This window comes from Zingiber officinale, chromosome 2A (genome assembly GCF_018446385.1).
Source record: "Zingiber officinale cultivar Zhangliang chromosome 2A, Zo_v1.1, whole genome shotgun sequence".
Taxonomy (NCBI): domain Eukaryota; kingdom Viridiplantae; phylum Streptophyta; class Magnoliopsida; order Zingiberales; family Zingiberaceae; genus Zingiber; species Zingiber officinale.
Window position 1 is genome coordinate 5,550,520 of NC_055988.1, and position 27,030 is coordinate 5,577,549.

The following is a 27,030-nucleotide window of genomic DNA, read 5'->3' on the forward strand; positions in this document are numbered from 1 at the left end:
AGAAGGAATCTGTGTCCTAGTTATCTAGGTTGAGAATGCCCCCAAGAGGAGCTTTTAAGGATTGTCATGTTAAACCATGCAGATGGACTTAGTCCGACATGACAATGAAGTTGAGTGGTACTACTCTTGGAGCTAGATATTAATTAAGTGAGTTGTCAGTGACTTACTTAATTAGTGGACATTTGTTATCTTAAACACAGGGAGACTAACACAATACAAGAAAACAAGGCTTCAGAGACGAAAAATTCTGTCTTTGAAAGTCATTTTTCCGTCTCTAAAGAATGTTTGAGACGAAATATTCCGTCTCAAAAATCGGTTAGTGAAAGCCTCGTAGCTAATTTTGAGACGAAAATATTCCGTCTCTAATTTCAAAAACAGATTGAAAAATTGTTTATGAATCTGTTTTTAATTTGATCAAATGAAATTAATTTTAAATAAAAATTTTGTTTCTAATTTTATTTTAAATTCGGCATTAATGTGTCTCAAATTTCATAACAAATATAATTTTAATATATTGATAAATCCATTTATAATTCTATTTATAAACTTATATATAAATTAATTTTTAAATTTATCACTAAATTTATATTATATTATATTTTTATATTTCTGTAATACTTTACCAAAAATAATCACACATTTTAAACCGATTAAAAATATTTAAAACAATCAATTTCCATACAATTAACATTGAAATAAATATAATTGATTTTTAATCCAAAAGTATCATACAATTAACATTCAAAAGTATCATACAATATAATTCTTATTTCCATTAACCACACACGCCACACTAGTGATAGTTTGGTGCATCCAGGGTTTCAAAAGTGGATGCACCCTTTCAATACAACTTCTAACTGAATTTCCCACACTCACCGTATCGTACACTTGGATAGCTATGGACAGGTTAGTATTCACACTCATGTTTGCCATGCATTAGTCAAGTACTATCCTTCGAAGCTAGTTTCGGATAACAATTATCCCGAAAACTTCAAGTGAGTCCCTTCTAGATGTTCTATTTGGATTGCTCTCTTCTGGATTTTTAGGTGACTCCCCACCTTTCCCACCTTCTTAAGGAGCATGCATATTGCTTAATTGAATGAGTTCCTGCAAAATTTACTAGACTATTAATAATCATCCTCATCAGGAAAATGGAAGGGTGAAGCATGCAAAACTTAAAAGAATGTATCAAAATCAGATAAACATAGTTTAAAAAAAGGTTCCGTGGAAACTTCCCATCTAAATATACAATAAAAAAATAATAAATCTTTATTGTTCTCTAATCTGACTCCATGGGTGAATGAATGGTACTAGATAGAATTAATCATTTTTTATGTTTGACTTTACTGAACGTGCACATCTAACTTGGCACTCTACTGCAATAAGAAATTGTGATTAATTGTAATCAAACTATATTTAGTCAAGAACCTCATAGAAAATATCTAAGCACCACTTGACATGATGAGATCAGTCAAATGAAATATGCTCATTAATAAATGACAAGGAAAATGAAAATTAATGCAAATTTGTCATTATTTCTAACCAAGAACATCTACTTTATTCATGAAATAAATTGATCATTGTTATGCAAGACCGTCACAAAAGATTTAACATCTGATCTGGTTGCCAAATATCAACCATTATGATGCCAGCATGTACGTACCAGTTGTCAAACACAACTAAAATTTGCTATGATTACCTGTGCAAAAACATATAACATATTACCTGATCACCGACCTTTTTCTCTCATAATAAAAAAGAATAGGGTGACATCTCTTATCCTCGTTCATCAAGCTTGAGTTCTGCAAATGGTCAACAAATGCTGCTCTGCCTTGGATTCAGGCATATGCTAGAGAATCAACCTTCTCACTGTTGAACTTCTCCAATTTATTCCCATTGAATGCCTGTATAAGTAAATAACTTTCAAATGCCTATATTGCCAAATGCAACATGCTTGGTAACATAGATTGCCAGAGTAGAATGACCACCTTTTTTCTGGTCCTTCCCAATTGGTGCAATCTTAGCAGAAGTTGATAAAATTAGGGAAAGTACATATGCTAATTCAAACACATGGTTATTTCCAACAGGATTCATTGCACCCCCACGAGGAGATTTACTAAAAATTTATAGTGGACTGCTATTATTTGAACTACTAAATTGTGCCCATGGACCTGTCATACAAGAGGCATCCAGTTTAAACTGTAGTACCAATTAAATATGCAATATTGTTAAAAGTATAAGTAAAACACAGAGATAAAAACTGATAAAAAGGAACTTAGACCCATATTTGTCTCTACCTGGAGGAAAATTAATAATAGGTGAACAAAACTTCTGATTCATCTTTGTTCCAAATCATGAGTTACATGTTGCATTAAACAGTGTGGAGAAATGAAATACTATCACTTAACTAAACAAGAGCTCACCATTACATTTTACTAAAGTAACATGACATGAAAAATAGGAGATCATCAAATAGTATAAATATAAGGAATCAAAATCATCGTTTGAGAATTAAAGTGACATTCTCTACTTTAGAGTTTGCACTACAAAGTTCAGAAGCTTTAATTATTCTCAGAAAATGACATTTTTTTCTGGGCTCTTAAAATGATAATGAAGATGATGTCATCCAATTGTTTAAAAATAGAAATATTTTCAACATGTTGAGATATAACAAGGGATCAAAGTGATTATCATGTTCACACAAGCAAAGGATAATAGTGATTTTCCAAAACCATTTCCTTTCAGAACACCATACCCATGTAATTAAATTGGCTAATGGAAAGAGCAGAAGATAAAATTAGTGGGAAAAACAGTTTCATCTAGACAAGGTAATCAATGAAACCGAGAGAACCTAAATATTAACAATATACGATGGAAATTCCCATTCAACAATAACAATAAAACATTGCAATAATACTATCATACTGAAAAAAAAAATTTATTGATAAAACAATAAATATTTATAAAAAACAGGGCATATCTCTTCATACGGGCAGCCAAAGAACCACATAGTGCCAGACGCGACCAAAGCGACGATGGCCGCGATAGTGGCCAAGACGGCTGAGGCTACGGTGGCTGCGTCAATAGCAACGCGACAGCCACCGCGTGATTAGGTCCTAGCGAACGATGTCGTGTGCAATAGCCACCGCGCGATTAGGACGCAACTGGTGTCGTGCGTTGCAAGATGGAGAAGAAGGATGGTGGAGAAGATTAGGATTACTTGAGCTTCTGTGGATTGCCGTGCCTTGTAGAAAGATACCAAAGAACCCAAGAGTCTTGGAGTTGGCGTGTCTTGAGTGAAGATACACAGTTCTAGGGTTTAATAAAATAATATATATTTATAATTATTTAATAAATTTTTATCTAAATTCTATATATCACAAACAGATTATTTATTGTTTATAAATTTTTTAAACAGATTTAGGGACAAATAAAATTTAGTATCAAATTTTGTTACTATTCCATATTTATTTTTGTTTATAAAAATTTATTTATAAATTCTGTTTTTAATTCATCTTAAATTCCATCTCAAAAATGTTTATATATATTATATTTTATTTAAGTGAAACGGATTAGTAATTCCGTATCAAATCTGCTTTTAAATTATTAAAATTTGAAATAAATTTTAATTTTGTTTTAAAAATCAGTCTCTGAAACTCTGTTTTCTTGTAATGACACTCATGATAAGAAGGAGGTCATAATGTAATTTGGGATTGGTGCGGTAGTGCGATAATAATTCTCTAGTGGAATGAGTTATTATCGATGAATTTGAGTTGTGTGTTCGGGGCGAGCACGGGATACTCAAGCTCATCGGAAGGTCAAAACCAATTTCTCCTCTAGGTCTCTGTCGTAGCCTCATTATAGCCTCAAGTCCATCCAAATGAAAGACTCTTCTTGGTGTCCAAGAAGTTGGCCGGTCCAATGCTTGGTGACCAAGCAAGAGCCAGCCACATCCTCTTTATAGGGGCCGACCCTTTACTTGGTGACCAAGCATGAAGGGGTCGACTACAATATTCAAACAAGGAGGGTTGTTTTTGAATTTTTAAAATCTTCTCTTTGTAGAAAACTATAAGTTTTAAAAGAGAGATTTTAATTTTAAAAATTTTCCTTATTTGAATTTGGCCACATGTCTTAATAGAGAGTTTTAAAACTTTACTTTTTTAACCCTCCTCATGGTTTAAGAAAAAAAAGAAAGATAAGTTTTAAAATTAAAATTTTCTATCATCATGCTAAAAAAGAAAATTTTATAAGAGAAGTTTTTTAAATTTTAAAACATGGTTTTAATTTTTAGAACTTTCCTTTTTTTAACTCCTACTTTAGGAAAGAGAGCTTGTAAGTTTTATAAGAAGATTTCTTCTTGTAAAATTTTTTAAAAAATATATTTCCTTATTCCTCATGATGAGGTGGCCGGCCACCTTGCTTGGTGCCCAAGCAAGTGGCCGACCATAATAAAATAAATTAAATCATCACAAAATCAAATTTGGTGATTGATTCAATCAAGAGGAAAGAAAAGGAAAAATTAAAAGGGGAAAGGAAAAACTCTTGGATGATTTTATTTTTTGTAAAAAGTTTTTCCTTATTTGTCTTGGACAAGCAATATAAAAGAAGGAGTGAGGGGGCTTCATGAGACACAATTCTTATTCTCTTGCTTGGAGAACCTCAAGTGGCCAGCCCCTCTCTCCCTTCTCTTTTCCCTTTTGCTCTCTTCTCCTTGGTGGTGGTGGTGGCCGGATTTTAGAAGAAGAGGAGGAAGCTTTTGGGTGGTGTTCATCTTGGAGGATCGTCGCCCACACGACGTCCAAGGCGAGGCGAGGAATACGGCAGAAGATCTCGAGGTTATTAGCTTACAAAGAGAAAGTATAACTAGTAGTTTTCTTCCGCATCATACTAGTTATTTTCTTTGTATGAATTCTAAATACAAGAGGCAATTAGATCTAGTTTTTCGAATTTATTTTTCGAGTTTGTGTTTTCTTCTTTTTCGAATTTGTGATTCGATTGTTCCTTTTGGTTAACCTAGAGTTATTTAAGGAAATTAAATATTAGCTTTCCTTAAAAGGCTTTGCCTAGGCGATGGTGGTTGCTCCCATATCCAAGAAGGTCATGTGTCTCGCCATGCAATCTTGGAAGCCAATTTTGGAAATTAATATTTAATGGAATTAATAACTTAGGTAGATTTGAATCAATAGTGTTAAATTTCGCTTGTGATTCAAATCTAAACTCTTAAGAACAGATAAGTTAAATTTGGAATCAATGATGTTAAGTTCCGTCTGCGATTCCTAATTTAACTTCTAAAGCACATAATAGGTTATTAAAGGAAAGGTTCGACACTTGTACAGAAAATTTTTGTACAGTGGACCCGGTATGTTTTCCTAGGACTAACCAACAATTGGTATCAGAGCTAGGGTTTCCCTCTATGTGTTTAGAATTCAAATAGATTATGCACATGTTATAAAACAATAACATTAGGCGATGACTTCGAAGTCAACCACAGGTACATAGGTTTTATATTCCTTCTGCAGTATATATATATATATATATATATATATATATATATATAAACTCAGATCATCAGCTCCCATGCTGGAAACTGACTTGAACATCGGAGTGGATGAGTCGGGGCACCCCCGACATCCATTTTAACATTTTTCTTTGCTTCTCTATTCTTTGTAGGCTCTCCAGACGATTTGGTTCTCCCTATAGCTCACGATGATACCCTTCTATAACTCCACAAGCATCTCCAATGGCCCCACCTCCCTCTAGCTCACGGCGACTTCGTCAACATAGAGGACAACTCACCTTTTCCTCAAAGACTTCATGACTTGATCAATATCGAAGGCAGTCACCCTCTTCGTCCTCTTGGTCATGGCGGCTCAGCCAACATCAACGACACTATTAGTTAGAGCCCTAGAGCCAATCATTTGATGATTGTTGTATGGACTCGTTGTATCATATTCTCATATATATAAAGGCATTTGTTTATGGTTATTATGCTTACATGTATTGGTGCCAAATAACTAAGTATAATAGTGTCCTTGAGTTGAAGGTTCTTACCAATATCAATCGATTGGTTGAATCGATAGTGAGATGATATAGGGAACACTACTCTTAATTATTCCTAGTCAAGTATTAACATTCAGGGACAATGTTAATGCGACGAGACTAGCATGTAGGTCAACTCGATGACTTGATCTCACAAGTCATGGATATGGAGATATCAAGTTGACACATGGGTATGCATTGGAGAATGTATACTGAATGACCCGCCATGAGAAAGTATCATGGATCGTTATATGAGTGTCATATACTTTCTCATATGGCTATTAGTATGACTATTAGTCCTTGGACCTGAAGTCACCATGGTTCCCTACATAAGGAGTTACATACTTTGGCTTCGTCAAACGTGACCCGTAACTAGGTGGACTATAAAGGCGATTACTGTGTATGTAACAAATTATGCAGAGGGATGTGAGTGATGTAGATGGGATTTATTCCTCCTATATGACCGGAGTGACATCATTATTCTTGATAGAGTGAGACCACTAAGTGCATGGTCATGCCCAAATGAGTTAATATGAGATGTTGAACTCATTTGATTGAGTGAGTCTACTTGGGATTCAAGATTTAGATTGATTAGAGGATGACACGGTCTATGCCTCATATTGATCAATCTAGATGTCAAGGATGGAAGGACACTTGTCATATATTGTGAAGGGTTACAACTAGTAGTCACAAGGTGATATTGGATCTCAACATTCTTGTAACTTGGATAGTAATGATGTGTTGCTAGATACCGCTCATTACTTATGCTTCTAAATGGGTTTAGGAGCATTGCCAACGTTACTAGAACCTATAGGGTCACACACAAAGGGCAATTAGATGGAGATTAGGTTCATATGATGAACCAAGAGGATTAGGTTCATGTGATGAACTAAATTGGATTAAGAGTAATCCAAAGTAAATTAATTGAATTGGACTCAATTTGGTTCATGTGTTAAATGAGTCTAATTTCAACTTAGACTCATTGAGCCAATTTAATTCAATGAATAGAGATTCATTAAATTAAAATTGACTTGAACCAATGGTTAGATTTGATCAACCATGGGAGAGAAGTGGTCAAGTTTGACTTGACTTGAGAGGAAGATGAAAGGTCAAGTTTGACTTGACCATTGCCACCTCATTTGTGAGTTGGCATTAAGTGGACTAATGATGATGTGCCACATCATCAAGGCTAGCACATGTGTACGCCACCTCATGAGGGAGATCAAGAGTTGTGACTCTTGAAATCCCATGGAGGTTTATAAGCCTCAAAAAGGTGTCCGACCACTTAATTCACAAGTGTGAGTTTCATTTTGGTTTTGTAAACTCCTTCTTCTTCTTCCTCCTCTCATCTTCTTCTCCCACTCCTCCACCTTGGCCGAACCTTCAAAGGTGATAGTACACCTTTTGTTTGGTTTTTCTCCACCTAATCGTTCGTGTGGATACGTATAGAGGAGTGTCCACTTGAACACTCTCGAGATCCGGCAAACTTGGACGAGCGGGATAAGCGAAGGGCTTCGCATCAAGGGTAATCTCTCTACCATGTAGATCTAGAGTAGATCTAGGTTTAGAAAACATGTACATGAAAATTTTTATTTTATAACTTCGCACGGATCCGGTGGCATGGGATTTCGAGATTTTCGCAACGCCAAAAGCGGTTTTTGTGACTCGAAAATCCCAACAGACGAAGAGGGTGATTGCCTTCGATATTGATCACGTCATGCAGTCTTTGAGGAAAAGGTGAGTTGTCCTCTATGTTGACGAAGTCGCCGTGAGCTAGAGGGAGGTGGGGCCATTGGAGATGCTTGTGGAGTTATAGATGGGTATCATCGTGAGCTATAGGGAGAACCGAATCGTCTAGAGAGCCTACAAAGAATAGAGAAGCAAAGAAAGAGGTTAAAATGGATGTCGGGAACATGTATTTAATTGTTTGAGGATTCAATCCTCTATTCTAAATAATAGTTTCCCTTTTTGGTTGTTTCTTTTCTTACTTTATCCTCTAATCTCCTTTCGTGTTAACCCACAAGATAATCATTATCTTGTCCGGCCTCTATCTGTCAACAAATAAAAATTAAGGATGTTAAAAATGAACCCGACCTAACGATCCAATCCAAGTTGACAAAAAAAAATAGATTCGGATTAAGAATTTTTAGATTCGAATTAGGTTCATGTTCAATTTCGTGTATGAGGATTTTCGGATTCAACACAAATCAAGTCAACATAAACAAAAAAAAAAAACAACATTAGGCACCGACTTCAAGTCCACTAGCTAGTTTCTACCAGGCCCACACTGATTACAGTACTCTTTCCTATTAATAGGGTTGACTTCGAATCAACCTACATAAAACAACAACATTAGGCGATGACTTCGAAGTCAACCCACAGGTACATAGGTTTTATATTCCTTCTGCAGTTGTCGGCCAATATATATATATATAGAGAGAGTTTTGATATGCTGGGCGACGCTTTGTGCACGACCGTGAGCGACGCGCAGACGTAGCACCGCCAGCTCGGTTTCACTACAAATAAAATAATCCATGGAAGTTACTCTCTCCCTTTCTCACCTTTGTTCAAAATTTTGGCGGCGCTTATTACCAAAAATAAAATCTCCCTCGCCGCTCTTTCTCTCTCCCTCCCTCTCCCTCCCCGCTCTCTCTCCCTCGCTCCCGGTCCCCTCCGACGTCCGTCCTCCGGGCGACCTGATGCTTCCCCGGAAAGTTCAATATTTTTGGTCTGGCTCGCCGCTCCCCCCTTCCCTCGATCCCTCCGTCGAAACTCGTCCCTCGCGCTCCCGGCCGGAAAGTTGCTCCGGCGTCTTCAATCGCAGGTCTACTGTGAGATCCTACCACCTCACTCCAATTTAAATTCTTAATTCACACCGTTATTACCTTGTGAAATCGGTATAAAAATAGCTATAATAATTGTATAAAGATGCACCGCGACTTTGCTCTCATTTCTAACCGTTGCATCAACTACTACGACTGATGAAACCGTGCTTGTAGGATATGACTTGGATTGGTCGTGGTAGAAGGTCGGAAGGACTTATGCTACGACCTGGATGGTTGACGGCTCCAACAACCGCCTGCTCTCCGGTGGACTTTCATTTGCTGCTACAAGGTGTAGCAGCTTCATGGGGAGGAAGCTGCTATAACGTGTAGCAGTTAACTGTGCATGAAGCTGTCACACCTTGTAGCAGCTACCTTGTCATTTTCTAGAAAAGATTAACGTATTCGGTACCCATAGTTTTCATATTATCTATATCAACCCGATTCAAAAATTATTTTTAAAAAATTTTTTCACTGCTTTAGCGTCTTTCCTGCTACAGATTGATTGGAATTCTCTCTCCTTCGCTCCCTTCGTCTCCCTCGTCTTCGTCGAAGGTCGTCCGGCTGACCACTTGGGCCCCCGCCGGGAAAGTGAAAGGTCGGCTGCACCAACCGCCTGCTATCCGGTGGACTTTGATTTGCAGATACAAGGTGTTGCAGTTTCATGGAGATGAAGCTGCTACAACGTGTAGCAGTTAAATCTGCGTGAATCTGCCACACCTTGTAGCAGCTAACTTGGTTAGCCGGATTTCTAGCCCCTCTATTTTCTAGCATAGATTAACACTACTATCAGATTAACCCTCTATTTGCAGCTACAATGTTGGTTTGTCGGTCTTCTAGCAGGCCTATTTTCTAGCAGAGATTAACCCAGTAGCAGAGTTTTCATCTTGCTAAAAAAAATGTGAAAATGTAATATGTGATGTTGCACCGGCTTTGCCTTGTTTTTGTGCCACGCGTTGAAGCAGTTACTTCGACTAATAAGCACTACACATTGTAGCAGTTACCTCAACATGTAGCTGCCACAACTTGTTGCAGCTAATGTGGTAAGGCCCATTTTTAGTAGCAATATTTTTGTAAAAAGATTAACCCTAAAAATATTTACTGGTCATGTCTTTAATTAAAATTGCTTAATAATTGATTTAAAAATATTTCAGATGCTTTAGCGCCTTTGATTTTATTTGCTTTGCTGCGACGCGGTGTAGCAGCTACCTCGGCTAATAACTGCAACACCTTGTAGCAGCTACATCTACATGTAGCTAGCAAAACCTGTGTCAGCTAAATTCGTAAGTCCTATTGTTGGTAGCCATGATTTTTTTATTGTACACAGATTATCAACATGGAAAAAAAGTTTTTAAAATTATCTCCTCTGCCTGAGCTGCTTCGGTTAGTTTTTCAATTATTGTGATAATATATATTTATAATGTTCAAATACATTTTTACCCTCATAGATCAAAGTTTTTAACCCTAAACTCGCCGTGTGACACATATTTCGAAGGAATTTCTTTGATAGTTGTTTGGTGGCCCACGGAGTCTTCATCAATCAACCTCTCTGCTCTGCGACGTTCTTTTTGTCATTCGAAGCTTCACCTTCATTGTAAGTAATATGTTAGGGTTTATGTTCCAAAGCTTCGGCTACATGGATATTTTGAATATTTAGGGTTGAGAACCGTCTCCTAGCTGCTAGGGGTTTAATGTTTTTAGGTCGCTCACCAAAGATGGTTTACTTTGAGGGAACAATGAGTTTAAAACAAAAATATATATCTTTCATGGTGCAACTCTTGTCGTTGAACTGCTACAAAATGAAACAACTCGCTTAAACACTACAGTGCCCATTGTCTTCTTACAAATGTTGTAGCTACTTGACACTAACTGCTACAACGTGTAGAGTACTCATGTTAAGCACAACTAGTCACATTGTTATATATAGGAGAGATTATAGAACTTGTAATGTATTAGATTATGGTTACTTATAACAGTCTCAGGTTTCATATTATGGTTGATAATATAGAGATTATAGACATGGTAATGTATTAGGGTCTGGTTACTACTTACTAATAACAGTATCGGGGTTTATATTATGGTTTATAATAGAGATTACACATAAGGGAAGTGAGTAGCATTATGAGCTTATGTTTGTGTTTGACATAACTAAATGGCGAGCCAGAGAACTGCAGCTTCCCGTGCATATCGCAAGAAAGTGCACTGGAAAAGTAACTACCCTCACTTCAAGGGGTTTATATCATCACTCCACATAACCGACCGGCAGCTGGAGATGATCAATGGAAGCCCATTTGCTTGGGCATTAGCTATGCCTGAAATTGCAAATATTCGTAGTCTTATTAAAAATATGTTTGAAAATTGGGATATGCAAGCCAGATGCTTCATCTTTCATAACAAGGAGATTAGCTACACCAGGAAAGACGTCTCATTGATACTTGGACTTCCAGACCGCGGCGTTGAAGTTATTTTGCAAAAACATGCAGCTACCACCCCCACTATTTCTACAACACTTTCATAATGTGGAGTGTACACAGAAGGAGCTGGAGAAGAAGATGATAAACCTCAGCAACCAACCTCCCTCTGCTTAAACCGATACTCTGTTTTGTCAATTATTAATATTGTATTTCTTTGTTAGTGTTTTATTTACTACTACTAGCAGTATATCTAGATTACCAGTACAATCACTAATAGACTGCGTAGATGATTTTGCCAATTTAGGTAGGTATAATTGGTGTAAGGCTGTATATGACTATATCAGCCCGCAGTTGGGGGCCATTGGTTCGATGCTTTCACTGAGGGTGAAACCTGAGGGCCTTGCGGGAAAGCAAGCTCCCATGCTCAGAGGGTTCACACATCTCCTTGCTGTAAGTCTCTAAATATAATGATAGTCTCATAAGATAAATCCATAATGTATCAAATTTTTGACAGTTTTTATTGTATTGCAGGTCTGGATGTGTGAACATGTCAGAATAATGGATCCTTACAGACAGCATGCCCTTCCAAGAATATGCAGATGGAAGTGGTCAGGCTCTCGCGTGGAGACAATAAAGTCGAGGATCGCTGAATTACCTCCTGCACAAATAATTGTTGATTTGCAACCTTCGGACCTAGAGACACACCTGCTCTCAAACGATCCCCTAGAAGATATTGTAGAACATATAGATCAACAAATTGCAGAGGGGTTTTTACAATTAGCTTGGGAGGGCAATGTTGATCAAATTCCTGAGCAATCTAATGAAGAGGCAATCGATGCTCAGGGTATTCCCCACCAAGTTCCTGTACAGGCAACATAATGTATGGAAAAGCCGTATCAAGGTCCAGAGCCATTTTCTGTAGAATATGTTGAGGAAAAAGAGGCTTGTACAAAATGTCAAGCCTAGGAAGCAGAAAAATCTCGACTGGAGTCTGTGGTTGAGGGCAAGGACCAGGTCATTGCCCAGATGGAGCGCATAATAAGTGAGCTAAATCAGGAGAAAAAATTTTTGCCATTGATGCAGAAAAATCATTAGCTTCTAAGGATAAAATAATAGATGAGAAGGACAGAAGTATAAAGGTAAAAGAGCAAAATATAGCAGAACAAGAGAGGAAAATCAAAGAGCTTGAAAGTCATTTGCTTGACAAGGTTATTCACCCATTACCTGCCACGCGGCCAGTACCCAGGACAAAGACTTGTGCTACAAAGAGAAGGAAACCCCCAACTGGCAAAGAGATTAAGGGATTGCACTTGGCCAAAAGGAGTAAAAGAGTAATTTTTGAAGATGAGCATGAGGTAGAGAAGGCCAAGGGGAAAGGAGAGGCAGTTGGGGAGGCTCCTGTTAAAGTCCAAGAAGGCCATGTACCATCTACTGATGTAGCTGCCACATCTTCATCGAATGAAAATTTGTCTACCCTTACCCAACTTAAATCCAAAATACTTAAGGTACGGGTTAGGTTGGTTAAATGTGTCTTCTATTACTCTTAATTCACATTTGAATACTCACGTTGAAACCTTGCCTATATATTTTGTTTCAGCAATCAAAGTCATATTTTAAGAAAAATAAAGATGCTGTTGTGGCAGAGACGTTGTTGAAACTGAGGCAGCTAACATGAGTTGGAAGTTTCTTGAGTTATATACCATTTGATTGTGAACACAAGGTTATTTATCTTAGAAGTGATTTTGCTTAATTAATAGTGAATCAAACATTTCATTGTGTTTAAGCAAATCTACTCCTGCACCTGATATTAAAGTTTATATAACACATATAATTTAGGCAACTGCATTAAGTGTAGCAGCTATTGGGAGGGGTGACGTAAACAAAATTAATGTAAAGGTTTTTTTTATTATTTTTTGTAGGGTTATGACAAAACCAATATGGTCCAATGGAACTATATCATTGGGTTTGGCATCTTTCATGAGTATCTTTGATTAGACTGGCTACAGAGATGATGATTACATAAATGCATATTTTGTAGTAATTGCAGAGGAAGCCAAAACTTCTGGCATCCCTTATTGGTCATCTATATTTTGTCCTGTTGGTTTTGATGTAAGGATGACAACAACTACTCCTATCTAGTTTTTATTTTCAATATATGCCTCCAACAATGTTTGTCTGCATACACAGGATTTGTTTGCAATGATATCATATGAGACATTTGGCCTAGCAGCAAGCACTGACACCGACAAACCACTTAGGTATATATTCTGTTCATTAAATAATGTAGATGATCACTAGCACCTACTGATCATAGACCTCCAAGAAGCTCAATATTTGCATTACAACTCACTTGGATCCTCACAACTATACACATCTAAGTTTCGAAAGTTTGTAAGTAACTTTCATGTTGAGTAAATCATATTGTAATGGATGTAGGTGTGCATTGGTTACAAACTTCAAACTCGTGCAGGTTGATTTTTTTAAAAATATTGACCCACCTTACTACGAAATGTGGTATCCAGGGCTACATTCCTTAATGTCAAGAAAATTTGAGGTTTCTATGATCCCGGGGCCAACACAAGTTAAATTGTAAGTAGATATGCTTAATCATAAATTTGATACATGTCCAATCCTCTACTACTAATTATGTTATTGATAGTGTGATATTAACTCTATCTTGCAGGCTAGATTGTGCAATTCTTGTGATGCGATACACTGAGAGTTTAATGTATCGAAGGGCAACAAATTTTGGACAAGATGGAATGAGAGAATTTAGTTTTCATGTTGGTCATAAAATTTTTAATAGCAAACACTGGATTAATGACAAGGTGGGGGTGTAAAGGTATTGATAATCTGATTGTAAACGCATTGTGAAACTGATTAGAGTCAAAAAATTAGGCTTCGTGGTGTTAATTTATTTGTAATACTGCTGTCAATGCCTTGCGAAGATAATACATTATATAGCAGCTAAAGATTATGTATATTAAATGTGGCAAAAGACAATTGTATATTTTTTTTTTATAGGAAGTATATACTACAACTTGTTGCTGCTAATCGTGAGAAGCTTAAAATTTTTGAAGATGCTTACCCGCAATAACTGCTATAGAGTGTTGCATCTACTAATGAGATGCTGTTGTAATTTGTAGGAGATAATTTTAAAAATGTAGTGTGATAAATTATACTAAATTTTTACCACCCCATCAGGTTGCCATTAATGCGGTTTATGGAATGGAGGAGAAAAAACTGCTACAATGTTGGTATGTATAATAAGTTGAAAAAAATGTGAAATACTTCTACTCAGCAGTTGCTACGACAACGTTTTGGCATGCAATGCACTAGTGGCCGCGCGTGGTAGTAGATACATCATAAAGTATAACACTAGCATAACTGCTACATGTTGTAGCAGATAATCCAAGGTAGCTGCTACAAAGTGCAGCAACTACAGTTAAGCTATATTGCTATAAGCTGTAGCAGCTGATCCGCACTAACTGCTACTTAGTGTAGCAGCTAATCTTGATAAGCTATTGAAATTTGTATCACTTTACACCTGTTTATTGACAAAAGTATTATTTTATATGACCGACCCCTTCGGTTGCAATTAATGTGTAATATGGAAATGAAGGTTCAGCTACAAGTGCAAAACTATGGTTATCCGGTGTCTATAATCATCTTGCAGTAGATGCTACATAATGTAGTATCTACTCAGTACTAGGATAACAAGATATAGCACCAACACGATACGTGACTACGTTAAACCTATAAATTAGGTTACGTGAGTAATTATAGGCAAACCCAGCGCATGTTATTGACGAGTCAAAAGGTCGACTCTTTTCGAGGACTTGTTGCACAAAAGCTGCTACACCATGTATTGAATTCCTGCCTGCAATTAATGTACAAAAGCTGCTACACCATGTCACAACTTAAATTGTTTATAACTTATATTTTATTACACCTGGGAAAAGGAGAAAATGCAAAGCCAGATAGAAGTAAACAAATACTAGCTGCTACAAAGTATGACAGTTGACTGTCAGTAAGCTGCTACAATATGCAGCATCAAATTACAAGAGAATCTTGTTTGTGTTACGTTATTAGCTTTATTAACAATATTAAATTTATTACATGAACAATATCAACTTCTTGTGAATATTACCATATCACAGACCCCGCTCGTTGCTACTTTGGTGTAGCAGCTATAATATTGTAGCTGCTACAACGTGCACCAGATTTACCAATACCATGTTCCTAGTTATTGACAATGATATAGAATAATGAATCCATTTTATTTTACCGATTAAACATATCCCCACATGCCAATGAAATATAATTGGACTAATACATTAATTAGTAGCTGCTACAGATATTCCATAGTAACTGTAAACTCGTCGACGCCATAATGTATTTGTAAATCAAAGAGAATTCCTGAGGGAATGACTGAGGCTCTGTGGTGCACAAACGGAAGATTGTACAAAAGTCAGACCACTCCCTTACAGGCCATAACGCAGGAACGAACGGTGATCCTTTGATAATGGTGTTCGCAAAACTAAAATTCCTTGCCGGTGGGAGACGTGGGAGAAGTTCGTGGAGGCACGATTCGTAGGGTTACTCCATTATGATTTCCTCAGTGAACTTTAAGGGTCTTCATTGCGAACACAAGAGTGTTGGGCGATGATAGATCACCTTAGCTTATCCATGTTATTTGGTCAAGGTTGGGAGAAGTTCATCGTCACAAGAATCATATGGAGCCTCGTTACTGCATGAAAGAAACACTTGAATATGTTGCCTAGTTCCAATGAAAGAAAAGAGGACGGTGGTGTCGTGAAAATGGCGTAAATCCAAGTTGAACTACTCATCTTGGAATCAGATGGTCATGTAAGCAGCTTCCCTGACGGTGTTATATAGAAAATCAGAGTCGCTTACTATTCGGTATGGGAATAGTTGCCTTGCCATGACGCGGCCACAACTGTGCTTCTGACAAGCCCGATTTTGTGAGTCTTCATTAGTCAAGATTTATGACAGTTATGAGTAGTCATAGCTTTCATAAAAACATCTATGAGTGGTCATTCCATGGACGTGACGGATGAATGGACCTTGATGTGGTATGTTACAATTATTTATTTGGTGTGTCTCTATAAATTTATTACTTTCACAAAAGCAGCGTCTTTGATTCGCTGTGTCTCTATAATTGTAGTTAAATTAAATGGGGTGTAACAATTTAAGTTTTAAATGTCTTGTGAAGCTGGATAGTCTAACTTGTAGCACCACATCTACAGCTGATAAAAATATTAATACTAGGTTATTTTTAAATGGAAAAAAATGTGAAAAAAATTTAATCACCCCTAGCTAGTACATTTGTGGTCCTAGTTATTGCAGTAGTTGCTAGATGTTGTAGCAGCTAGATCATAAAGTATAAAAATAGATTCAATGCTAAACGGTGTGGCAGTTAATCCAAATAATCTGCAACCCCGTGTAGCAGCTTATCGCCATTAACTGCTACATGTTAAATTGCTATCCTTTTGTTGTGTTATCAGTCCTTGTAGCATAAAATTTTGAACGTTGGCGCAGCTAGATAGTGGGTACGGAACATATATCTAATTAATTGTACGATTTAAATATTTTTAGATGCGACCTGTTGTAGGAGCCGTTAGACAATACATGCACGGTAGGAATTCATACCCGAGGGTTCATTAATCCTTGTATTTACTATATGTAAGATAGTCCTATCTTTTTCCAGCTCGTAATGGGGTGTAGTGAGAGTTTCAATGGCCCATTTACTTGAAAAAACGCGTCTGTTTGACTTCTCTATAGGAAGCGGTAGGGTTTGGTAGGGGCTTTTTCCTATAATTACGCGATTCACTGGACAGACTCATCCAACTTGCCTTGCATTTGGTCCCCATTACATCTCTTTCATGATCATGTCTATCTTTAGCAGAAAGACGCAACCTACTATGGGTGGGGTTAAAGACCCCCCTTTGGAAGAGGATTCAAGCTGTGCCTCTTCTTCACTAGAAAGATCATCTGTATCACTAGATCCGTATGCTTCCAGGTTTGTATTATTTCATCGTGTTGTTTTTTATATATATCTTTATTTCTTTTGAATCTCGATTTTTCCAACATATTCGTGACAGGTATCTCAGTTTATCCATGGAACATCAGGTAGTTTGTGGCTATCTTAAGATTCTCACAGAACAAGGGGACCAGGCGAGAAAGGAGTTAGAAGCTGCCTTTTTTCGAGAGAAAAAGAACTAAACAGAAATTGTGCAGCTACGACGTAAACTGTCCCAAGTCAATGGGGCATTAGAGGAGGCCGCAATTCAAAATAATGAGTAAAATATCACTCTTTGTGAAGCTCTACCTCACATCTCCATAGGGATGCTGCCTTTCGGCGGGAGAAATAGAGTACAACTGTATGTGTCCAAGGAGGACGATACCTATATCTTTGTAATGTATCATTAGTGACTGCTATAAAGGGAATGAATTACGCACTAATGTTTGAATAAACTCTTTGTTAAGATATTGTTTGTCTTATGTTATTATAAAACCTAACTATAGACTCCAAGCCTTCCTCATCTACGCTGAACAATATTTGTAGTCCCTCAATCTAAATGTTGACTTTGGATCTCATTTTTGGCCATCTTTACATTTTATCTATTTGTTTATAGTTAGCCACAAGCTGCTACATGTTGTAGCAGCTTCAACGGTACAATGTTGCAATATCATCAGCTTGTAAGGAGGTGCTCCTTGTCCCCGCAGAACAGTCTAGTGGCCAGCACATGAGTTGTTACCGGCATGATGTCTGGGGTGAAATACTCGGCCAAGCCGAGATAAAAAGCCTCTCCTACACTTTGTAACAGTATGTACGGATTGGATGCCACCTCGTGTAGTAGTTACTTTGAATTGACTACTACAACATGTAGGAACTAATCCGATTTTGTGAACCCCCAGGAGATGTAGTCGTTAATGCTGATGTAACTAACAAACCAATTCAGGTGGGTTAGGTCGGGTCAGGTCAGATTGAGTTTTTTTTTAACCCAACCCGAACCCGAGTTCAACCCTAAACCCTAAACCGAACCCGACCAACCCGATAAACCCTATTCACTTTTATCTCAATACTCCATCATTATCATACAAACATGATATTAATATACATAAAAACATCTTAATTTTCAAAATAAACTTGGATTTAACCACAAAAAACCCACAAAACCCTATAGTTTGGTCAACCAGGGTCATCCCGGGTCAACCAGAAGCCGACCCAACCCAACCCGAAATTTTTTAACACTCCAACCCTCCAACCTAACCTGACCCAAACCCGAAAAAGGTGAAGCCAAACCTTATTTTTTTCGGGTCGACTCAATTTGGGTCATCGGGTCGGGTTCATTTTTTACACACATACAGTTCTCCATGATGGCCCTGGGAGGGGTTGGGGGGAGCGTTAGGGGTGAATGTATTCCTTTTTGCCACCTTGTAAAGAGATGTTCCTGCACTGTGTTGCAGTTACTACGGATTGGCTGCCACATCGTGTGACAGTTAATTTGAATTAGCTACTACAACGTGTAGGAACTAATCCTATTTTGTGAGATCCAAGAAGATGTAGTCGTTAATGCTGAAGTAAACCCCACTGTCTATTGCATAAATACATTTGTATACAGACTTATCAAATAGAGTATAGGTGACCTACGACATCTTTCCATTCATCCGTCACATCCATAAATGACCACTCATACCTGTCAGTTATGGGAGGTGTGACAAGCAATACCTATCATAAACCACGACTAGTGAAAGGAAATCCAAATTTTACTTTTTTAGACCGCCAGTTGTGGATGTGTGAAGTAGATTGATTTTGCCCCTCCCACTTTCACAGCGCACCCCTCTTCCGCCCTCTCTCTCACTGTCAAATGACAGTTGTATCCTTATTTTTCCTTTTTGTTCGATTTTATTTAATGTATATTTTTTTAATTTTTTAAATTTTAAAGATTTTAAATTTATTATTTTTTTATTTAATTTATTATATAATTTTTTCATCAAAATATATATATATATATATATATTAGTAATTTTATTTACTTTTTTATTAGTTTTATATTTAAATGATTATGTTTATCCAAAGAAATATAATAACCTAATACAACCAAGATTATATAAATTTATATAGGTAATTTAAAGACTGAGGATTTTCAGCTTAGTACCAGTGATGTAGTAGCTGAATTTTCTTCATTGAATGATCTAAAATGTCTTATTATATGAAGTGTCCTTTGTGAGGATTAAAGTATAGCGCCAACAGAACCAACTACCCTTTATATTCATGGCCACAACGAATATGGTAGCATAAGATTGGAGACAAAACTTAAAATGATATAACATTATGACCTATCAAGTAAATGCTCTACATTGTACCAGTATACCTTTCAATTAGTTGCTACACGTTGTAGCAGCAAAATATCCACGCATAACTCGCCTCTACCTTATTAGCTTTTCCTGGGTGGTAGAGGATGTCTATATCGTAGTCTTTGACCAGCTCTAGCCATCTGCGCTGTCGCATATTCAGATCCTTCTGAGTGAAGAAGTACTTCAAACTCTGATGATCTGTATACATTCTACATTGAGCTCCATACAAGTAATGTCTCCAAATTTTGAGAGCGAAGACTACCGCTGCAAGCTCAAGGTCATGAGTAGGATAATTCCTCTCATAGTCCTTGAGTTGTCTGGAGGCGTAGGCAATTACCTTGCCATTTTATATCAGTACTGCTCCTAGTCCCAATTTAGAGGCATCACTATAAATGTCAAAGCTGTCTGTGTTTTCTGGTAGAGTCAGAATAGGTGCGCTGGTCAATCTTCTTTTCAGCTCGCTGAAGCTGTTCTCACAGTCCTCTGTCTACCGAAATTTTTTGTTCTTTCTGGTAAGAGCAGTCAGTGGGGAGGCTATTCTGGAGAAATCCTCTACGAACTTTCTGTAATAGCCTGCTAGTCCCAGAAAGCTTTTGATTTCACTGGCGTTCTTGGGTCTTTTCCAATTACTCACAGCTTCTATCTTACTGGGGTCTACCATGATACCATCCTTTGAGATGATGTGACCCAGGAAGGACACCTGATCTAACCAAAATTCACATTTTGTGAACTTGGCGTACAGCCGGTTCTGCTGAAGTGTCTGCAGTACTATTTTCAGGTGCTCTGCGTGTTCTTCTTGAGTTCCAGAGTAGATAAGAATATCATCGATGAATACAATAACAAATTTATCTAGGTAATCTCTGAATACCCTGTTCATGAGGTCCATGAAAGTAGCTGGAGCATTTGTCACGCTAAAGGGCATGACTACAAACTCATAATGTCCGTATCTAGTCCTGAATGCTGTCTTGGGTATATCCCCCTCCTTCACTTTCACCTGATGATAACCTGATCTGAGGTCTATTTTAGAGAACACTGCTGCTCCCTTTAGCTGATCAAACAGGTCATCTATTCTGGGAAGAGGATACCTGTTCTTGATGGTGACTTGGTTCAGTGCCCGGTAGTCTATGCACAAGCGCATGATCCCGTCCTTCTTCTTCACAAACAATACAGGCGCTCCCCATGGTGAGTGACTAGGACGTATGAAGCCCTTGTCAAGCAGCTCCTGTAGTTGCTCATGAAGTTCTTTCAGTTCTGCTGGAGCCATGCGGTAGGGTGCTTTGGAGATAGGATTTGTACCGGGAATGAGTTCTATCTCAAATTCAATCTCCCTGTCTGGTGCTAGGCCTGGTAGCTCTTCAGGGAAGACTGCTGGGTAGTCACATACAACTCGGACCTCTTCTAGCTGTTGGTCCTTGTTCTGACTGGTGCTGACTACATGTGCTAGGAATCCCGTACATCCTGAATCCATTAGTTTCTGTGCTTTTAGAGCTGAGAGAAACTTCTTGGCTTTTCTCTTTGGTTCTCCGATGTACTCGAACTGTACTTCTGCTTCAGGTTGGAATATGACTTTTTATTTACGGCACTCGATAGAGGCACCGTATCTGATCAGGAAGTCAATTCCAAAAATGACGTCGTAGTCGGTCATCTCTAATACTATTAGATCACCAAAAAGCTCTCTGTCTGCTATGATGATCGGCACTGCCCGGAGCCAGTGCGTGGACACCATAATCTCTCCCGAAGGTAGCGTCGTCAAAAACTGACTACTGAGTACCTCTGGAGGTATTGCCAACTTTTCGTCGAATGCCCTGAATATATAAGAATGGGTTGCCCCAGTATCGAATAAGACAGTTGTACTTTGCTGTAAAATACTAATCTGACCTGAAACAACTGTCGAGGCATTTGCTACGTCCTCTCTGGTCAGTGAGTAGATCCGTGCATTTGTCGTAGCTGGAGGGGCTTCTAGTCTGCCCTGGCTGATGTGTGGACCATCTAGAGCGGCCTGCATCTGATGCAACTGTGCGGGCTTGGCTTCGTGCTGAATCGGCTGTGGTGGAGGAAAGCTGGTCTTGTTTGGGCACTGCTTAGCCATATGCCCTTCCTGTCCACACTCAAAGCATCCTCGTGTGCCCTTATGACAAACTCCAGGGCGGAATTTCCCACAAGTAGCACACTTGGGATAACTTGGTTGTTTACTAGCTGGCCCTCCTTTTGGGTAACTCCCTGGTCTGCACTTGTTGCTAGGGTTCCCTTTCTAGTTAGAGCCGTGGGAGCTGTGGCCCTGGTGTTTCTGAGTACCCGAGCCTCCTTGTCCTTTGGTCTCTGAAAAGGATTGCTTCTGTTGCTTGATGCTATTCTGGTAATGCTCAGTGATTAGAGCACTACTTACTAGTTCTTCTGTGGTTTGTGGCCTGTGAACGCCACTGGCTACGTTCATTGTTATTTCCGGCCTTAGCATCTTGAGCATCAACCGGACTCGTTCTTTCTCAGTGCTGACTAGTTCAGGGCATAGACGAGCCAATCTGTTGAATTTCTTCACGACTTCCTCTACTGAAAGGTTTCCCTATCGAAAGTCAGTGAACTCGTCGTAGTGGCGGTTTGTGACCCGCATGTGAAAGAATTCCTCAAAGAATTCTTTCTCAAAGTCAGCCCATGTCATCTGGTTTACTGGGCGCTTTGCTCTAATTCTCTCCCACCATATACGTGCATCTCCTGTTAGGCAGAATGAGGCGCACTTCACCTTCTCGTGTTCTGGCCAGTCCAGAAGCTCCATCGTGCTCTCCAGTGTTTTGAACCAAGCTTGAGCATCCCATGGTTCACTGGTGCCTGAGAAGTTCTCTGGCTTGACTCTCTGCCACTAGATCAGATAGGCTTCTCTCTGTGTTCCTGTTGCTGGGGCCATTGGTGCTGTAGGCTGGACTGGTGGAACCTCTAAGACTACTGGTGTTGCTAAGTTTGGCTCTGGAGTGACAGTGGGAGTGTTCTGCTGATTAGCCTTCAAGGTGGTTATCTCCTGTTGCTGCTCAGCTAGCTGCTGTTGTAACTGAGCTACTAATGCTGTAAGGTCTGGGGGAGGCACTGAACTGCCTGCCTCATGCTGGGGCTCAGTAGCTGGTGCCCTTCTAGCTGAGCGTCCTCGTGTCATTTCTAAAGACATAGAGGACATACATAACTAATACAATCATAATTGCATAACTATTGTTATCATGTTAGATACTATCATAAATAAACATGCTTTAGTTATGAAAACAAGAAACATAAATAAAGTGAGAGATGTTCTTACTTGGAAGCTGTAGGTTCAATGCTGATGTGTGTGAAGGAAGTATGGAACTTGCTCTGATACCACTCTGTAACGACCCGCCTCCTACTAACTAGGCTGTAAGACCGGACCGTCACAATATGCTGTGCTAAGCTATATCCATGACCATCACTAGTCTAGGTGCGGAAAACTGTACCAATTTGAAACCTTACTAAGCTAATACAAGTTCTTGGTCCTATATGTGCTAAGGGATGCAATCCAAGGTATACATGGCATATCCCACATCCCCTATGGTCAAGGAGCTGAATTACAATGTCCCTTGGTCAAACCCCAGCTTCTCAATCGATCCAGATTGAACTCAATCGATTGCAAGCTCTTGGATCGATCCATGGATCGATTCCGATTGCTAATGTGCTCGGGGTAATATTCTGGATCGATCGGCTGATCGATCCAGACTGGCCAATCGATCCAGTGATCGATTCCAGAGCTCTCTGTTCGCTGGAGCGATTTCTCGATCGATCCCTGAACTCTCTATTTGCGACAGAGTGCGACTGGATCGATCCAGAAGCTTACTGCTCGCGGAACCAGGCTCCCAATCGATCCGCTGATCGATTGAGGGCCCCCAATCGATCCGCTGATCGATTGGGGTTTCTGATTTCGCATCAAAACTCTGATTTCAGCACTGTTTCGTGCCAAACTCAACTACAAGAGTTCTATAATAGCTGGAAACATACTCATAACATGTAACTAGGATTATGAGCATAAGTACTAACAATCTAAGCAAGTCTTTCACGGTTCAAGGCATTAAAATAACTAGAAATGCGGAAGATAACATTATATAAAACTAAAGTCTTAGTTTGCTAATTTCTCCAAGATCTTTACTCCAGGTTCCTTCCACACACATCTTCATCGCATTAACCTCCAGCCTCCGCTAATCCATCTTTCCTTTACCTTTATCTGCAGTATAAGAAAAGAAGTATCTGTAAGCTTTATGCTTAGTAAGAAACCATCTACCTCACAAAACATGCATACGATGAAATCATGATTTTAAAACATGCTATTTGAAATACATGCTGACATACTGAAATATAAATACTGAAGTCACTAGTCATGTATACTAAAACATGGCATCAAAACTAGTCATGGAATATCAAGAGTCGAGCATGAAACTATCACATATATCCATGGAAATAAGCTAAACTGATATAACACTGAGCTGACTGAACTAAGCTAATACTGAATTTAAATCATGTTCACATAACTGATGGTGAGAGTTTAAAAACCATTTATAATAATAGATCAAAATACTAATCATGCTGCTGAGGGGCCCGGCATCTGTACGTGCTATGCGCGCATCCCTAACTAGACCCGGGTTTGCAAGTCCCGAATTTAGTAGGGTTTACTAGGTTATCTAAACCTAGGGACGACTGTGGGAGCCCAACCCAATAGATATCTAATCCAGTACAGTGCCACTGCTAAAATAAAATACTGGTTATAGCTGAATTTTTCTTATATTGCTATTTCTAGGTTATCTGAACCTAGAGGCGACTGTGGGAGCCTACCCATTGGACCGTAGTCCCATATAAACTATAATAAAACTGTACATACTGAATAAATGCTTCTATTGCATTTAACTAGGCTATTAAAATGCCTAAGTTGCATTTTTCCTGTGCTGAACATATTATCGAACACCTAGTGTACACTATTGCACAACCCATGTGTCCAGAATTCGTATGCTACTAAACAAAGCAGAAAATCACACGAGAGCTACTTATACTGCAGGTGAGGGGTTTCTTACCTTCTGCTCTGATTTTCTTACGATTCTAATCGCTAAATTTCCGGAAAAGACGATCCTTTCGACGATCTTCTCGCGTCTATGCGTTCCCGTTGCGGAGGGAAGCGTCCCCGTGTCGGAGTTGTTGCCGGAAGGAGCCCTTATGACCCTAGGGATGAAACCCTAGCCTTTCCTTGGCTTTGGCGTGAAGAGAGGGTGCTGGAGAGAGGGGTTCGGCGGTGAGGTTTTGAGGGAGAAAGAAATCCCGATCAAAAATAAAACCTCACTTAATCCTTTCCCTATTTATATTAAGTGAGTAATTCGACCCAACTCAAATATAAATATAATTGTTCCCCTTTCCTTTCAGCACGGCCTTGCTGGGTTCACTTGGTTACTATAGCTATTTATAATTCGTAGGACCCCATAGGTCTCGGGTTCAATACCCGTCTAGACCCTTTTATGATCCTATTTGTTTTTGCTACTTCCGATACTCTAAAAATTCTGTAAAAATATCCTAAAATTCCATAAAAATATAGAATATTTCTAAAATAATTTTGAGAATTTTCGGGCGTTATAGTTAATGCTTAGGCATTAACGCCCGTTGCAGCTGCTCTAAAAATTTGTAATCGTAGCATAAATCTTTGAGGGTCTATTGAATGACCACTCATAGCAGGCATCGACCCTAGAATGACCACTCAGAGTAGACCCATCACCCATATGACTATACATAGCTGGCATAAATAATGACCCCTGCCTCGTTTTCTTCTAAGTAGCTTTGTCAATCAGGTTTGTTTGGGCTCGTGCCTTCACCTGATTTCTCTATATAATTGAGGGGTGCAACGTTCATGAATGTGGCAAAGGGTAATGAGTAGCAGTTTCATCGGTTGCCCACATTTTCTCGGCACCACCTCCGTCAATCCATCCATGCCTTCCTATATAAAACTGGAGGTGCATGAAGCTCCCAAATCAGAAAAGGCAAAGCGGTAAACTAGCCTTCTACACTCTAGAGTACAGTTCCATATGTTAAATCCTATTTCCTTAATACACTCATCATCGTCTAGCTCTCATCAACATACGTGGATGATAGGCGGATGGTCATGCAAATTTCTCACTTCTGTCTTAAATCATGTGTGCGCAACAAAGGGTTTCTTCATCGCCCTGAGGAATCGTCATGGAGCACATTCTTTGTGATTCTCTCCTCGTCGAACTTGGACCATCCGTGACCAAGTGACGTGAGGTGTATCAAGCTCCCATTTTGGCCAAGACAAAACAGTCATGTATCCTTCCACGATATAGATTATGGTTCCATACTCATAAAATTACTTCCTCATTCCAAACACCATCGTCAAGCCCTGATGCGTGTATGTTGATGAGGTTTGGTTGCTGGAGTACATTAGGGAGAGGATGATGGCCTCGAATAAGTTTTCCCAGCCAGTCACAAAGGATGCGAGGCATGTGGAAAATAATACAATCACTTTACTGGTCACAATACTCTGTACGGTTGATGAAGGGTGTTTCCGAATGGAGATGAATGTGGATGATATTTGGCCTATATCAATATGACGTTGCTGGTATGAGAGCAGTAGGTGTTGTTGGAGGTTTTAAACACTTGTCAATATATGACCACTGATGCAATGGAAATGTAAATGTATTAACATTATTAGCTCTTTTGTTTGTAATAATTCAATGTATGGGTGTTATACATTGTTATCCAAGTACTAAGTATCTACTACATTATGTAACAGTTACTACAATATATTGTTAACCACATGATTTTTTTTTATTTTATTATTCTCATTTTCTGTCGTAAGTGTATAGTAGAAGCATGAACTGATATATTCAAGTGGACTAATGCATACTTGAACAAGCACGCGACCTCAGAAACTGACGTCCATGCTGGAGCAGCTACGTTGTGGCAGACAGAAACACCATTGTAGGAACTTAATTATCCTTCCAATAGTAACACCTCCGGAAGGAGTCGGTGATAATAATTTTAACTTATGTTAAGGTGTAGTAGTTACTAGTCTGTAACTAAACCAACACAAACCACGTCCATCTGTATATTTATTGGAGGTGTCAAGGTTTGTAAAAATTTATTTCCAAACTATATTTCTAAGATGTTAATTGTACGAAATAGTTTGTTTGACCGTTGGCTACTTCAAAGTGTAGCAACTATTCGGACGGAACTACGACATAGTGTCGCATCACCTCTTAACAAGCTACCAGAAGGCAGAAAGTGTAGCAGCTATTAGGTCCACGTTGTAGCAGCTACAACATTATAGCTGCTACACCAATGTAGCAATGGATAGGGCCGGAGAAATGTAAATATACTTAGGACGT

The 27,030-nt window shown here is 38.7% G+C and overlaps 1 long non-coding RNA gene across 2 annotated transcripts; it reads right to left on the reverse strand.

Annotated features, from left to right (window-relative positions):
- Positions 1-724: 724 nt before the first annotated feature.
- On the reverse strand, positions 725-3,282 carry LOC122044373. 2 transcript variants are annotated; one of them, XR_006129527.1, is made up of 4 exons: positions 2,991-3,282; positions 1,989-2,171; positions 1,726-1,904; positions 725-1,107 (listed from the first exon to the last, which is right to left on the reverse strand). It is a non-coding gene; the product is annotated as an uncharacterized LOC122044373 (long non-coding RNA). The 2 variants fall into 2 exon arrangements; XR_006129526.1 differs by lacking the exon at positions 2,991-3,282 and having other exon boundaries at positions 727-1,107; positions 1,989-2,983.
- Between the last annotated feature and the right edge of the window lie 23,748 nt (positions 3,283-27,030).